Source organism: Colias philodice, unplaced genomic scaffold, assembly GCF_061535455.1.
Source record: "Colias philodice isolate Cphi_HAF_F1 unplaced genomic scaffold, ilColPhil1 Martin Lab GWU primary ptg000018l_1:1-1108441, whole genome shotgun sequence".
Classification (NCBI taxonomy): Eukaryota; Metazoa; Arthropoda; class Insecta; order Lepidoptera; family Pieridae; genus Colias; species Colias philodice.
The window spans coordinates 657,704-675,416 of NW_028322190.1; the positions used below are offsets into that span (position 1 = coordinate 657,704).

The 17,713-nt window shown below is 33.0% G+C and overlaps 1 protein-coding gene across 4 annotated transcripts in view; it reads left to right on the top strand.

Moving 5' to 3' along the window:
* Nucleotides 1–17,713, top strand: part of LOC149474844 (uncharacterized) — a 115,486-nt gene that overhangs the window by 24,104 nt on the left and 73,669 nt on the right. For all 4 annotated transcript variants that reach the window (XM_089714080.1, XM_089714082.1, XM_089714083.1 and 1 more), the window contains one exon: nt 7,782–7,830. The gene's annotated coding sequence lies outside the window, so the exon portion shown is untranslated. The remainder of the gene's footprint in view (nt 1–7,781; nt 7,831–17,713) is intronic.

Genomic DNA, 17,713 nt, shown 5'->3' on the forward strand with positions numbered 1-17,713 from the left:
CATCGATACTTCGTGAATGAATCTATTTCTAGTTATAACTACTGTTTTTTGTGGTTAATGGATTTGTCTAAACGTAGTTGGATTTAAATCGCGAATTGGTTATTGTTTTCTTTCTCGCTACGATCGAAACGTTGCTACTTATAAATGTTTCGTTTTATATTAATTCTGCGTTCTATTTCTCGATTTAAATTGAACATATATAATACTGCTCGAAGTATAATTTAAACAAACTCTATGTTTAAATTATAACTAAAAAACGATTGCAGGTACATATTGTATATAATTCCTATCTCATATTATGCAAAAAAGATCACACGTAACATGACTCGAATACGTAACTGATGGTTACAATGAGTTAACAATCGTTAAATTAACTGCTATCTCCAATAACGGTTATCGTTACGGTTCGTTATCGAATAACGATATAATAACGTTTTCATGTCAAACTTGTTTTTGCGTGAAAATGGGCCAATATTATTGCAATCGCCATAAGTAATATTGCCAAACCTTTACCAAATTCCGACGAGTTCATGCATCGCCACATGGTTGACGTTCCATGTACCCGGACAAAGCGGTTCGGATCGTCATTCTTTATTCGAACAGCTAGGGACATGCTTCCTGAATCTGTGTTCCCCGATGAGTACAATATGGAGGTCTTCAAGAGGAGAGTGAACAGGTACATTCTAGGGCAGCGCGCTCCATCTTAGGCCACATCTCAGCTTACCATCAGGCGAGATCGTGGCCAAGCGCTCCCCTATTGTACTGTAAAAAAAAAAGAGTTCATAAATAAACGCTTTGTCAACGTGAGCGAAGTCCTGGTCAAAAGCTAGTCCGCAAACTTCAGCTCTTTGCCGTATTCGACCCTTATTGCCGCACCTAAAAATATTTCCCTTCTAATGCCCATTTTGTGATAAATTAATTCCAAGTAGACCTTCATTGACAGATTTGCAATGTTGCCATATTTTATTCGAAACTACGTAATTATGCGATCATAGTTTGAATTCTAGGCCGCTGCCCACGGACGGACATGTGGTATATGTACATATATATTCGATTAGATTTGGATATTTATTTAACACGCTTTTATTAGCTTCATTTCTATGTTTGTAGTTCGTATGTAACCAGTCGGTTTTGTACGAACTTTAGACTCGATTTTGACCCACTTTGAAGGGACAGATTAAATTGAAACTTGAGGAGACAATGCAATAAATAATAATATGTATCTTGAGTTTATCACATTAGCGTTTTTTCCCTTTATCTATACTAATATTATAAAGAGGAAAATTTGTAATTATGTATGTATCTATGTATGGTTTTCACGCATAAACTACTGAACCGATTACAATGAAATTTAGCACACATATAGAGGGTAACTTGGATTAACACATAGGCTGGGTTTTATCCCGGAAATCCCACGGGAATGGGAACTATGCGGGTTATCCTTTGAAAACGCGGGCGAAGCCGCGGGCGGAAATCTAGTTTATTATATTGGCAATGCGAAAACCTAGTAGACGTCCATTAAAATATTTTACATCTTAGATTTTCAACAAGATAACTCTAATTCCACACAACACTATCGTTTTACAAACAGTAATACGTGGTAATACTTTTTAATACTTTTTATTAGAACTTTTCCTAATCCAAATAAGTATAGAACGAATGACCTCAGGTTTAACACGTTATCTCTTATCGCGGGTCACTGACCGATCTACGTCACACAGTTTCACTTTCGATCGCTGGTTTGACCACACAGTACACTGTTACACACTATACATATTTCCACTTATATGCTGTCTGTATGTGGGAACCTTTTTTTGTGATATGATATTTTTTTAATGAAAATTTGTATTTGAAAAGTAAACAATAAAACTACTACGAGCGAGAAAAGCGGAATTTATAATTTATATTATATTAAATGCCAAGTGCAATCATCTTTTGATTTTTTACAAATATAATTTTTAAATGAGCACTAACTTAAACTTTTAACCGGTGTGCATGTAATGTATCTACAGCGATTACATTAAGGTTTATTTTTTACACACTCTCAATATGTTTTTTCATTTAAATTGTTCTATTTCACTATAAAATGAATCTGAAAATTCAAAATTCAAACCAATGAAATAATATTTATCATTTCTGCTGACCGTACATAAAATTACTCACTTCATTTTGCTGACCGTACACATGAGACGGCCGCCGCCGCGGCCGCGGCGGCGCGGTGCTGCGTCTGCGCGGGAATGTATATATTAATCAGCTTTTACATGGTATTTGCTTTCCAATTCAGAAAGTTTTAGTGTTAATTAAATTAATTTCAATCAGGTTATTAAATCTTATTTAATATCTTTGATTTTATAAGATCTCTTATGTAGCGTATTATACTAACGTAACCGTAAATGATAATCATCATCAATCATCATTAGGGCATGTAATATCGGAATAGTTTTGAATTCCGATATTGATTTCCGATATTTGAGCTCAATATCGGAATTCCGATATTGATATCGGAATTGGACAAATATGTTAAAAAGGTGGATTTTATTAATTAAAAACGTATTATAATCATAAACATAATCTTTTATTTGGTATGAAAATAGTTATTTTACTGCTAAACAACTTAATTTAACTGACTCAAAATAAACATGTTTTAAGCAATACTATTTTTGAATATCTGGCACTTAGCGGTCTGGCCGTCATCCGTGATCCGATCGATGAAAATGATCCCATACATTTGATGAGCGTTTTTTTGAGAAATTCTGAGAACGAGTTCTTTTTTTTTTGATGAGTCCATTTTTAACAATGTTGCACACTATTCATCGCATCGCCAGAAAACACAAACACCTCTTAACTCTCACAGTTCATGAAAGTGGCTGATGCACACAGCAGGTAAGACGCTATATTTCTCTGTGCGAGCGAATAAGCAAGTGAGTTATACGCTGTGAAAGAGTGAGATAGGCATACTGAGATGCGTCATTTCAATCACCACTATACCTATTTCTTTTTTTAAATCTGGCTAATTATTTAAATTGCCGCAAATTTTAACCTCTAACGATTTAGCACTGAACAAAAAAAAATCTTAATTCCGATATAACGATATTGGATCACTCAGTATCGGAATTGTAATATCGCAATTTTCATTCCGAGATTCCGATATTGCGAGATTCCGAGATTCCGATATTCATGCCCTAATCATCATCAATACATATAATAAAATTCTAGAAAAGTGGTGTCTGTACAATGAAAATATGTAAAAAAAAATTAGCAGGGGTTATTACTAAATCGATCCCAAACCCAAAACTGTTGTTAAAAAAATTTTTGTCTGTTTGTCTGTTTGTCGGTTTGTCTGTTTGTCTGTATGTTTGAACACGCTAATCTCAGAAACGGCTTATCCAATTTAGATGCGGTTTTCACTAATATATTGTGGTAAGCTTCATTTAACATTTAGTGTTTATTTCATGTCAATCGGTTCATAAATAAAAAAGTTATGACCATTTAAGTAATCACAGCGAACATTTGCTAAGGCATTCTAATACATGAATTACTTTATTACGTAAATTATACGCTAAAGTTATTCCTTGACATGTCCAGATGATCATATCGAAAGTCCCCAAGCGTGGGGGGGGGTGGTTATGCTGAGGGGGTAGTAGGGGGGGTCAAAGGACCTTTATTTAGATTTTTGCTCATAAGTCTAAAACCTGCACAAATATGTAGCATTATGGTTACTTCTAGGTAAATTTTCTATATAAAAGGTCTTTGAAATTATGTCGTAGGTATTATTTTTAACCCCCGACGCAAAAAGAGGGGTGTTATGTCCGCTATGTGTGTATTGCGTGTCTGTCTGTGCCACCGTAGCTCGCTAACGGGTAATACCAATTAGATGCGTTTTTTTGTTACATTAGTTGAAAATAGACGACCTGTTAGAAACAATTAGTCAAATTTTATCAAAATCGGTTCATCCATTTATTTGATATAGGGGTAAAAGTGGGAATAAATAAATGAATTTTATCAAATATACTCAAGTGACGTATCTAATGAAAGACATGACGTGTAAAGTACAATAAGACATATTTTATCAAAATTGGTTCATCCATTTATTGGATATAGGTATAAAAGTGGGAATAAAAGTTGTCAAATAATATACCCAAGTGGCATATCAAATGAAAGGGCATGACCTGACGTGAGAAGTATGATGAGGCATATTTAATCAAAATCGGTTCATCCATTTATTGATTTATAGCGGTAAAAGTGGGAATGAATAATCGAATGTGGTCAAATAATATAATCAAGCGGCATATCAAATGACGTGTGAATTACAATTAGTCATGTTTTATCAAAATTGGTTAATCTGTTTATTACATATAGGGCACCTTAGGGGTGATAGTGGGGATAAATAATCCAAATGGAGTACCAAACGAAAGGATATGACATGTACATAATATATAGGTATGATTAGACAATAGACATGGTTTAGATCAAAATCGGTTCTGCCATTTACTAGGGGTGAAAGGGAAAAGTTGAACGTCTGTGAAAGTAGAAGGAATATGGGAGCGGGAGAATAACCACATCCTGGAAATTTTGAACTCTTCTGTACCTAAGTTTTATACCTAGCTCAGTTTAGTAATAAATTTTACTAACAGTTCTTTTGTGTTATTATTTATTTTATTTCTTAACTTTATAATAATGTGTAAGTACTTATAATTTAGTTGTATATGATAGTACGTGTTTCAAGACGTGTTTACTCAATAATTGTGTGTTAAGTAGTAACTACTATGCAGTCACTATTCCACGCGGACGAAGTCGCGGGCACAGCTAGTCATCATCAATACATATAATAAAATTCTAGAAAAGTGGTGTCTGTACAATGAAAATATGTAAAAAAAAATTAGCAGGGGTTATTACTTAATCGATCCCAAACCCAAAACTGTTGTTAAAAAAATTTTTGTCTGTTTGTCTGTTTGTCTGTTTGTCTGTTTGTCTGTTTGTCTGTATGTTTGAACACGCTAATCTCAGAAACGGCTTATCCGATTTAGATGCGGTTTTCACTAATATATTGTGGTAAGCTTCATTTAACATTTAGTGTTTATTTCATGTCAATCGGTTCATAAATAAAAAAGTTATGACCATTTAAGTAATCACAGCGAACATTTGCTAAGGCATTCTATACATGAATTACTTTATTACGTAAATTATACGCTTAAGTTATTCCTTGACATGTCCAGATGATCATATCGAAAGACCCCAAACGTGTGGGGGGGGTGGTTATGCTGAGGGGGTAGTAGGAGGGGTCAAAGGACCTTTATTTAGATTTTTGCTCATAAGTCTAAAACCTGCACAAATAGCATTATGGTTACTTCTAGGTAAATTTTCTATATAAAAGGTCTTTGAAATTATGTCGTAGGTATTATATTTTTAACCCCCGACGCAAAAAGAGGGGTGTTATGACCGCTATGTGTGTATTGCGTGTCTGTCTGTGCCACCGTAGCTCGCTAACGGGTAATACGAATTAGATGCGTTTTTTTGTTACATTAGTTGTTTATTATTATATTATAATAATATAGGGGTAAGTGGGAATGAAAAAAACGAATGTTCTTAATGTAGGTTGTTAATGTAGGTTATACCCAAGTGATATATCAAATGAAAATAGACGACATGTCAGAAACAATTAGTCAAATTTTATCAAAATCGGTTCATCCATTTATTTGATATAGGGGTAAAAGTGGGAATAAATAAATGAATTTTATCAAATATACTCAAGTGACGTATCTAATGAAAGACATGACGTGTAAAGTACAATAAGACATATTTTTTCAAAATTGGTTCATCCATTTATTGGATATAGGTATAAAAGTTGTCAAATAATATACCCAAGTGGCATATCAAATGAAAGGGCATGACCTGACGTGAGAAGTATGATGAGGCATATTTAATCAAAATCGGTTCATCCATTTATTGATTTATAGCGGTAAAAGTGGGAATGAATAATCGAATGTGGTCAAATAATATAATCAAGCGGCATATCAAATGACGTGTGAATTACAATTAGTCATGTTTTTTTTTTAGTCAAAATTGGTTAATCTGTTTATTACATATAGGGCACCTTAGGGGTGATAGTGGGGATAAATAATCCAAATGGAGTACCAAACGAAAGGATATGACATGTACATAATATATAGGTATGATTAGACATGGTTTAGATCAAAATCGGTTCTGCCATTTACTAGGGGTGAAAGGGAAAAGTTGAAAGTCTGTGAAAGTAGAAGGAATATGGGAGCGGGTGAATAACCACATCCTGGAAATTTTGAACTCTTCTGTACCTAAGTTTTATAGCTCAGTTTAGTAATAAATTTTACTAACAGTTCTTTTGTGTTATTATTTATTTTATTTCTTAACTTTATAATAATGTGTAAGTATGTACTTATAATTTAGTACGTGTTTCAAGACGTGTTTACTCAATAATTGTGTGTTAAGTAGTAACTACTATGCAGTCACTATTCCACGCGGACGAAGTCGCGGGCACAGCTAGTAAAGAATATAATTATTATCTAAGATATTATCTAAAAACTGGTGTTCATTTGTTTAGGATAATTATTTTTAAGGGCATATAATATTTAAATTACTTATATAACTTAGATGTTTATAATTTGAAATAGAAAACCATTGAAATTTAAATGAAATTCTGATATGAAAAATGTTCAATGTGCTCAGCTCGCGTATAATACAGCCTCACTTATTAATTTCTACTATATTTTTATTTAATTAATTCATAAAGATCACTGTTACTAGTTTAATATTATCTGTACCGTTACCTTTCTTTCATATAAAATTACAATTTTTCCTCTGAATTGAACAATTTTCCTCATACTTAATGAAAGGTAAGATTTCGTCATAATAAGTGGGTGGGTAACTTGGAAAGTAAAAATGCCCCGGGCGGGTCCACCTGTTACTGTAGGTAACCACGTAGGTACATTGACCAGCTAAATTTGATGGTTTTGTTTTTTGTAGTTTGATTGTTTTCCTGTGTTCGATTTAATCTACACTTTTCTAATATTATGAAGCTGAAGAGTTTGTTTGTTTGAACGCGCTTATCTCGGGAACTACTGGTCCGATTTGAAAAATTCTTTCAACGTTAGATAGCCCATTCATCGAGGAAGGCTTATAGGGATATAATATCATCTCAGGACCGGAGCACAGCGGGTAAAACCGCGGAGCACAGCTAGTACTAGATATGAGGAAGGTAAACTTGGTATAGTTGTTTCGACTTTCGTATGCACTCGATTCAAAGTTTATTATGGACTAGCTTCCGCCCGCGACTCCGTCCGCGCGGAAAAATTAAGATTTATTTTTTTTCTACGTATTTTTCCGGGATAAGAAGTATCCTATTTTATGCCCAGGATAATAAGGTATAATTATACCAAGTTTCATCGAAATCGAACCGTTAGTTTTCACGTGATGCCTTCACATACAGACAGACAGACAGACAAAAATTTTTTTTATCACATATTTGGGTTTGGTATCGAATATCGATCCAGTAACACCCCCTACTATTTATTTTTTCAATATTTTCAATGTACAGAATTTACCCTTCTACAGATTTATTATATGTACATAGAAAAGATCATTTTCATTTTTCAGATTTATAAACCTCAAGTCGAAATTGTAGATCTGAAATTAATTTAGTAGACGTACGTGTTTTTGTAGAATCTATTTAGATAAAAACTTAGACATGTGTGTTTTTGGGAGACAATTCCTTGGACAATTCTAATATTCTTTTATTTTCTCTACAGATAAACCTTGAAGCGGGGCCTTTGTGATCCGACCGTATATTTTAAAAAGGTAATAATTTTGTAAAAAATCTAAATTTCAATTCCATGCGCCACATAATATTACATGTGGAGAATATATTATACACTTTTTACAAATACCTTTAAAATAACTCTAAATTTTAGTTCTTCGTCACATTGTTAAAAAGATTAGCTTTGGAACCTCTTATTTCATCATTCCACAGATTAAATAATATATTCACATATTAAAAAAGCTGTCATATAATTTATTTATCTGTGGATTTAGCTCTAAAAGCCTTCGTGACTGACCACATGTCAGTGTAATTTGACAAGCGCTTTCAAGCGGCTTTCCATTGTTTTTGTAAACATTTAGTCCACTCAAGTCCACTATATTCTGAGAACACGTGTCGCAAACGCGTTACAGATCATAAATTACTCATTTCTTGTGCAAATATTAAGGTGATGATCGACTTGGATGCATATGCGGTGTTTGCTTATGAGTTATAACTTATAACATGGATAATTCGCATTGACACAAAATTGAAGCGGTTAGCACGGCTTTATAGTGTTTATAATTTATATAGTAATTGTTTGTGTCATTTTCTTAATTATTTTAATAAGCAAACTTATTCAATACGTTATCCATAATGACTATGATGATGTTTTTCAAAGGATGATACTGTTGGATTATATTTAATTACAAAAGCTTATTGAAAGTTTGCTTTTTTTTCTTTCAAAACGACTATCTTGTCTTTGAATATTTTCTCTATGAAGGGTTCATTTTAACCCATGTTATTCTTCTTATTTTTATCACCTATATTTTTCAATACATTTTACCATGTTTGACTTAGTCGATCACCACCTTAAGCGTTACGCAAACTTTGAGCACAGAGTAGCAATTCTGTTTTTATCTGTGCAAAACAATTAGTGTCTTGTCTCTGGTATCGACCTGAATTACAACTCGTGGGAAGACTAGATAGAACTGATACCTAGGTGTGTTGACAAATAATTGTTATGTGTAACTTTGGTACGGGATTTTAACTTGCCGACCGACGAACCGATTGCGAAAACAGAACTCATATAAATAAGCCCACATTAAAACATATAAAGATAATTAACTTAAAAGTATAGTTTCGTACTACTTAACTTTTACCTGTAATTGAACTATTTAAATACGTATCGTGTAGGACGTACAAATTCTCCAACTTGACTTCATTGGCAGATAAGTATATTAAGTATCAGCAAGCATAAATAAATCAGATTTAACACCACAATGACCAATAACGTAAACACATAAATATCATCAACCTGCATGTGTCAAAAAACGTATAATTTCGGTAGGCGTACCGTCTGTCGGCCATTTTGACTTCACATTCCGTATCATGTCGTAATCGAATGGAAAACATTAATCAGCTACCATAAGTTCCCTTTCACGCCATTTAACTTGAAATACAGCCTTATGGGGCATTGAATAAATTAATAACGGAGTCAGATTATCAGAAACTCGTTGGTAAAAGAATGATTTATTTTAGTGTGCGATTTAAGTATATTAAACGTTTATGGAAGCTTAATTTTCATGTGTGATTTATTGAAACGATAATGCGATAAACTTTTTCGTTTAAGTGGATTATACTTAATGTTATTTAAACTAATATGTTAGTCTTTGTCACCTTTGTTCGTAATAACGTAGTAAATGTCTCGTAACTATTGCGCGAGCGGCTGTCGCTTCAATCCCTACTATTGGTCAAATCGTGTGAGGAGTATTACCAGGTTTTTTGTTATATATCTTACGTATTTATTTAAGACTTATTTCTAAAACGCTTTTGAATCGTCGTAACTCATAATACCCACGACCTACGTAATTTATCGTCGCTTCAGAAAATAATTCCGGGAAAAATTCGGTAAGCTGTTTTTTTTAACAAGTCTGTCTCCAAGTCCAAAACTAAAACTTTCATCATCTCAATATGGATGTGACTGACTGTAAATTGTAGTCTGTACAAACAATTTCCTTTTAGAAAATAAAATATTCAAGAATTTTTTCTACGCAAGTATACGGTAGGTATACCGCAAATAATAAATAGTTACAATAATATGTTCGACTAGTTAATACTTTTACTTATTTCATTCATCCGTTATACTCTACCAAAGTGAACAAGATAACACGGGTTAAGCGGCATTAAGAGACAAGATGGAGTGGGTCGGCCACCGACAGGTGTGCTGATCAATTACAGACGTCTGTCGCAGATTGCTGCGCGTGCGCAACTGCGGCGCAAGTAGCAGCGATGCGCGATTTACTTATACGAATATTCTTTGGAGATATTGGATTTGAATAAGTTCTTGTGAAAACGCAGCGCAGTGGACAGATAAATAATGAGAATTCGTCTACTAAGAAACGTCTAGACTTCATTATTCTATTTTTACATAATTATTTTTAACAAAAAACTGAGCCACCTTAAAATATTCAGAACTAAACAACATTTTAATGAGACAAACCATTCAAATTCGGTTCGCCCAATCGAAATCGAAATACGGTCAAAAATATTCAATCCAATTGAGAACACTCCCGTTTTTTGATGTCGGTAGAAAGTGTTGTTAAAATAAATTAGTAAATTGTGTAACAATATCTTAATGAAATAAAGAGGAAAATCAAATGTTCTCCATTTTCTCATCTCACTCAACACAGTGCACCCTTAGATCACATAGTTACCGCAAAACCTAGAGCATCCACTCATGACTTGCAGCCTAGCGCATTAGATATTCCGACTATCCAATCAGTCGTCAGATCGCGAGATAGCACAAGCCACGAACATGTAAAAAAATACAAAACAGAGCCATCTGTGCATTCAAACTGTATCGACTTTAACGATCTATATTTTATCTGGACTACACTTTTTTGATTATTTCTTGTGTCCATGGGAAGACTAGCGACGTTCCGTGGGAAAGTAGGGATAGAATTTTTATTAAGTACCTATTTATTTTTAATAAAATATGTACTATAATTATTGTTTGAGGGTTGTGAAGTAAAACTAAATAACGTTACTGGAGTCTGGAACTCTTTCACGCTTATCATCAAGTATTTTTGCTAATTCCCAAAATGACACATACCTATAACTTGTATACGTAGTATATTATTATTAGTCTGTGCTATAACGATGAATTGTTTTCAATTTTGATGAAGTACATAGGTCATAGGTAATGAATTAATTTATTTAATAGCTGATTTTTCAATTCTTGGAAAACTTATACATCGAATACCGTATTAAACTACGATTAATAAAACTACTATTAATTTTTTAAACATTTTACTTCTTCAATGCGGATTTCTCGAATTTTTGATTCGTGTGATTGAATTTCCTGCCTCACGCTACCAATATTTACAAAACATTACAAAAATCTAGCAATAAATAAAATAAAATCTCTATCTATCGACAAGTAATTAAAAAGGTTAGCAAAGAACGCCCGGCTCGCATAGCGCTGCGTATGGGCAATGGGGACGGTGTCACAAGCGTGCCGGACTTGATCAGGTTTTAGATCTTATTTTTAATGTTGAGCGTATAAATACGGATAAATTGTGTTGCATTTTTTCGTGTTTTCGGAAAATTGAGAATTTTACAGTTAAGTTAAATACATGACAAACGACAAATAAAACTTAATACTGAAATAAGACTTATACTGCGAAATATCTCGGAGACATCAGACATGCATATTAGGGGTATTGTATAAAAGTATGATGTCCCACTATACCTTTACTACAAAGCATGATAACCTTATAGATGCTTTGCAAAACTATAAAGTGTTAGAATTTTTAATTCCCCTGCCTTCATTACAGGCAGCGAACCCAAGGCTTTTCGTTCTAAAATATTTCATCGGCTCTATTCAGTTTGCGCATCAGAAACACAATTGCATAATATTCAATGTACCATTAGAAGCGGTAACAATGGTCCCTTAGAACAATGGGCGAGCAACGCCGCGGGCGCAGCTATACAATGCGTTCCTAACTTGCCTTAGAGTGGAATTACTTGATTAGTTTTTGTACGATTTATATTGTTTTAAAACGTATCTATCAATGAGAAATAGCTATTGTAACGAATTTTGTTAGCTGATGGTAGAAATATTAGGGTTCTTGTAGACGACTGCCCAGAAAAGCAGTGTTATGTTATTTTCCGGGACCATCTAAGTCCCAGATTCTATTCGATTCATTAAATTCCGGACAACTTCTTTTAAATGGATTGTCAGAATTATCTATAGTTTTAAAAAGGCCTTGCTTTTTGTAATTTGTAATTGCAGCTTTTCAAAATGCTTAAAGTCCAGTAGTTGTGTCACAACTACGGAAATCTCCAAGACGGGTAGTATCAATGGTGTAATCCATTTATTTGTCTCTCTTACATAATCTCCCTGTGTGCTCTTTTTATTCCCTAATATCCTTATAACTTGAAAACCTACAGACGGTCTCTGGACCGCTCATTCTCTTAAGACAAAAAACAGCATAGTTTCGCGGATGTGTCACCGGCCGCTATCTACATACATGTCAATACTGCTGGCTATTAGAGCGTCCAGCAAACAATGCAGATGAGAGATAGCCATGGTGGCCGCTAGCGAAATGTGGACCACACGCTGCCTCGTGCGCGTCACGTTTTTATTATTTTGCTATATTTTGTTTGCCTATTGTTTTGGTTTCGTGTACTACATGTGATAGACATTCCTCACATCCCAGTCATTCGTCTTAAGTTTTCTTTTCGATAATATCGTAACGTATATTTTCCGTAGCTTTTCCATCTCAAGCTCCAACAATAAAGTGGTGATTTTATAAATGATTAACTTCTAATAGAAAGGTATTTATTTCAATTATTGTATTTAAAAAGCTTTCTGTAATCTGTAATTTCATAGATACTATACTATTTTCCACCGTTATGTGAGGCAAATTTAGAACCTCCCTTTTCTTTAACACCTACGTCATCGACACTAAGAAGGAAATTGAATCACTAAATGATGGGTTAAAATTGTATACAATTCCTTACATAATAACTATCACACGTTTCAATAACACCAGTGAACCGACTTCAATAGCTATTGTATTGGCTCTAGCTGATATAGCACAGGCTTTAATTAAATATTAATAATCGTGTATTTTCATTGTCATAGACAGCGGTTCAATGGGCCATAGACAGTTAATGTTTTTTTAGGATCTATGCCACGGTTTGAGATTTGAACTTTGATACATTCAAAACTATTTATATTAAAATTATAGACGTATAAAGTATGAAGGTTTACATAAATAAAACAAAATATTTGTATCAAAATGCATGCGGACCCTTCAGCGCAGTAAGACGGAGTTGCTTATTATGGTATTTTTTTAATTTTCATAATTATTTTTACTGTAATCGTCAGAAAAAGGGCATAAGAAATTGTTATCATCAAATCTGTTTTCGCGAGCAGCACCGCGACTAAACACTAGTATCACAATAAAAAAAAACACGTAACATTCTTGACATATTATTTTGTTCAGTGAACGCGTCGAAGCTTTACAATTGTGTTTATAATTACAGCTTTTCAACATATTGCTTTTTTGCACGATGATCCTTCACTTTGCTAGTTATTAAATTAAACAAGCAGGCAATTTGCTATTTTATCATCACACCTACATAAATACACTATAACCTCAAAAATTGTAGGAATTTCAAACGCCTATGGTCAGTGTGGGACAACTACATATTATATTTAGTTTCAGCATTTTCTACATAATTCAATTATCAGCATATATATTTCATATTATGTTGAATTTAAACACATACAATATACAAAAATATTTTATACAGAAATACGAAAAAAATGGGTTCATAAATATATTATATAACCTACTAGCGGTCCGCCCCGGCTTCGCCCGAGGTACAAAAAACACATCTTTTCTCTACATAAAAACCATCCTCGTACTTCAAGGAATATAATAAAAAAAGAATTATCGAAATCGGTTCAGCCGTTCTCGAGTTATGCGCTTACCAACACATTTTGCGATTCATTTTTATATATAAGAAGATTAAACTCCCTGATTCCTCTCTCCTATTATGTATTTAGAACTAATTGAAGTTACAAGAACGAATACAATTTGTCTTTCTTATTCACACGTAAAATAACCTTAATACTAGCGGTACATAATTATTAAATTACTAGCAATGCCCTGCGGTTTCACCCGCATAGATAGCGATATCGTTACAGTGAAAAGTCTACTATAGGTCGGACTATAGGTTTAATTTTTAATCACATGAAAATCACCTTTACCCCGTCCCGTACTACGGCCTTTTTTTTTTGTTTTAGTGGGGAAATCTTTCATAGATACCCACGGCCTCCAGGGGAGGGGCCGTGGACAACCCCACTGTGTTCCGTCAAGACGCATATAATTGGTAGAATTCCTCCGTGACCCCCGCACTACGGCCTGCTCGAACAGTATACCTACTATTTTCTGTAGATTGACACTTTCAAATTCGTTATATCTTTTGAATGGAATATCCAATATCTTTCATTTAAAAAGTATTTTGCTGGTATTGAAACAGTCTGTAATAAAACATCATTTAATGGGATAAGGATTAATATATGTGTATGGATAACATGGTTTGATTACTGTCGGCACTTCTATTTACTTTGAAAACGTAAAAAAGTTGTTGTAGTAACATATCTACTGAAGATGGACATATGGTATCGCGGACTTTCTTGTAGATATTGATCCATTCTATAATACTGTAGAACATTTTTTTGTTCTATCTTCAATAGATTCCGCAGCGCACGCGATGACAGAAGTTTTATTGAGGATTTTTTTACACCTTGGGTTATATTATTGCATTTTTGGTAAGGATCTCTAATTTTTTTGAAAATGCAATATAGCCTATGTTGCTCAGTAAAGATGCAGCTTTCTAATGGTGAAAGAATTTTTGAAATCGGTCCAGTAGTTTTTGCGTGAAAACCATACATACATACATACATACTTACATACATACTTACAAACTTTTCCTCTTTATAATATTAGTATAGATGTGTAATTGAAAATAAGACGATGCATTTTAATGATATTATGTTATACTTTCTCTTATCTCGGAGTGATGTAACCTTCACCAAATTAACTTAATTTACTGTGTTCCTCGAATCAACATTTTATTCCAAGTACGAAGTATATTCGATACGTTTATTTATATATTTATCGATAGATGAAAATTAATCCAATTAATTTTAGTATTTCAGACGTAATGGCGAAATAGATCATAACATTCTTTTAGCTTTTGACGAAAGGGAAAACTTTCAAATTTCTCAACGTTAGACGATAATTATTCTTGCATATTTTTTTACAGAAAACTCTTATTCCAACATTACAAAAACTTCAGTTTTATCCATTCCTATAGATTTAATTGTCTTATAATAAATGTTGGTTAAAAATAATAGTTTCACACGTCCATACAACAGTGCGTGACACTCAATCAGCCTTTTTAGTGATTACGAAGAACATTCCGGCAAAAAGTGGTCTTATAATTATACTGCACTTTACATCTGTGTAATGTGTGTTATGTAACATTGTAATTATTGTTGGATAAGATGCGCTCATTTGGAAATTGGGAGAATTCTTGAGTTGTACCAGATTACGCTTTTGTACCGTTACTTATAAAATATAACTGGCTTTGTCATTAGCAGATTTGCTTTTCGTTTTCTTATTTCTGTAAACCGTTCGTTCGATATATTTTATTTTAAGGTTTAAAATTTTTATTTCATTTTCTGCCCCAATATTTTGTATCTTTAGGTTACAAGTTTAAGAATTATAAACTTAACTATTACCACAGAATAATAACTAGTAGCTATCTACTATTACTAATAAAAAAATTATGTAAAACATTCACCAGATTTATTCTTATCATACATATAAATTCACGAGAACTTTCGAGAAATGAGACTTAAAAGTTCTAAAAATTTTATGATTAATAAATAACAATAATAACTCGAGGAAATAATTCTCGGAACGCAGTGTAACCCGCGGGTCAGCACTAGTGCAGTGACACACGGCACATGATGGAGTTCTAATTGCAGTGGAGCGGTAATTGCAGTGTCACTGCAGTGCCCAAATTGTTTCAGCTTAAGGCTACGTTATTACATTTATATTTATTTTTATAAAGCTCAGATTTTTTAAAAGGAAAATGTAATGACAGAAAACTGTTGTTACTTTATCAATTAATACTTTGTTTTGATTTAATAAGATTCTAATTAATAAATATTAGCTTTAAACATATTTGTTCAAAGTAAAATACAAACAAATGATACAAATAAGGTCTAAAAATATCCAACATCATATTTTTGTTTATTTTTCTACATACTATCGCTATTTGCACTTATATTTAACATTTAACAAATTATAATTACATCAAGAAAATATCCAGGCTAATATAAACTGAGCTGCAGATATAAGCTGTCTTTATATTACGTGACCTTTTGCTACTGCAAGTTACGATGTCGTATGTTGAATTTTAATATTATTCGTTGATCCTCTTATGTTTATGTTATTTTTCTGCAATATGTGGGATGTTTTCTCATTAACTATTATTAAAGATAGTTCATCTTTCTTGGAATACAAATATGTATTAATTAAAAATGCATCTTTTGGAATTAGGAACACGCATAAGAATTATAGTGAATGAAGTATATAAATGCTTGATGCCCAGTGCCCACAGTGTTAATTAAGTAAAATGAGTGAATCCTAACTACCAAAACAACTTCTTGACGTTTTTAGCTTTACCACGCAAACACACATATAAAAATATATGTTTACACCTACTCTAGACCCAGGAACATCAACACTAGTAATAGCAACCTCCGTTACACTATTCAAATGCAAATAGCATACATCGGAATTGAACGCGGAACTTCGCCTTAAGTACAGTATAAAATATATTACTGCGCCTTAAGGGCTTGGTCTAGTAGTGCAAACAAATGCATCCTGTCATCCTATATGTAAATAATACAAATGTACTAAGGGAAAGTTGCTCCACTTAATTTTTAAAAATTAAATCATTCGTATAATTTAATATTCGTAATAAGTACCAAAAATGACAATTTGAAACAATTTTCGTGAAAATTACACCGGGTGATTTTTTTTTATCAGTACACAAAATTTGCGAATACTTTCTATTGATATCTTCAACTTCATGTTTATATAACTGATCAACTTTTACAAAGAAATTTGGACGAAATATAAAAAAAAAATAAGCTTTCCATACAAAATGCATAACTCTATACATTTTTTTCGACCTAAGTTTCTTAGTGAAAGTTGTTCAGTTTAACTAATAAAACGGATAAACAAATTTTGTATTTAATAAAAAAAATGTAATGTTTGTGTTAAAAAATTATAAAATAGAAAAATACGCAAATGAAAACAAAAGATATTTATTTCTGACTAGCTTCCGCCCGCGACTCCGTCCGCGCGGATGTCAGTCTTCGCGTCTTCTACAGATTTATTATATTATGTATAATATATAGATTTATATTGATAAACCTAATAAATATTTTGCTAGCATTCTGATGCTTTATCGGTTGCACTGGATTTATCTCTTTTTTTTCAATCGCTTGAATGATATAGGATGGGTCCTTGATGGGCATCGAATGCTGAAGTCTCGAATCAATCAATTCTGACAGTAGGCAATTTATGTAAAATCTTGATAATGGTCCATCATTTTATTTTGCCTAAACGTTACATACTTTTTTTATATATTCTATTTTTAACGAATGATTCACTCCAGTCCAAACAGCAAATAAGCAGACTTCTGCTTCTGCAACGTTTAGTTGTCCCTGAATTTGGAAAAAATAGTCATGATTCTTATCTATGACAAAAGTGTTATTTTTTGCATTGTATTTCAAATATTAAATTTTTTTTAACCGCATCTTCCGCATTCATGTCTTTTGCCGGA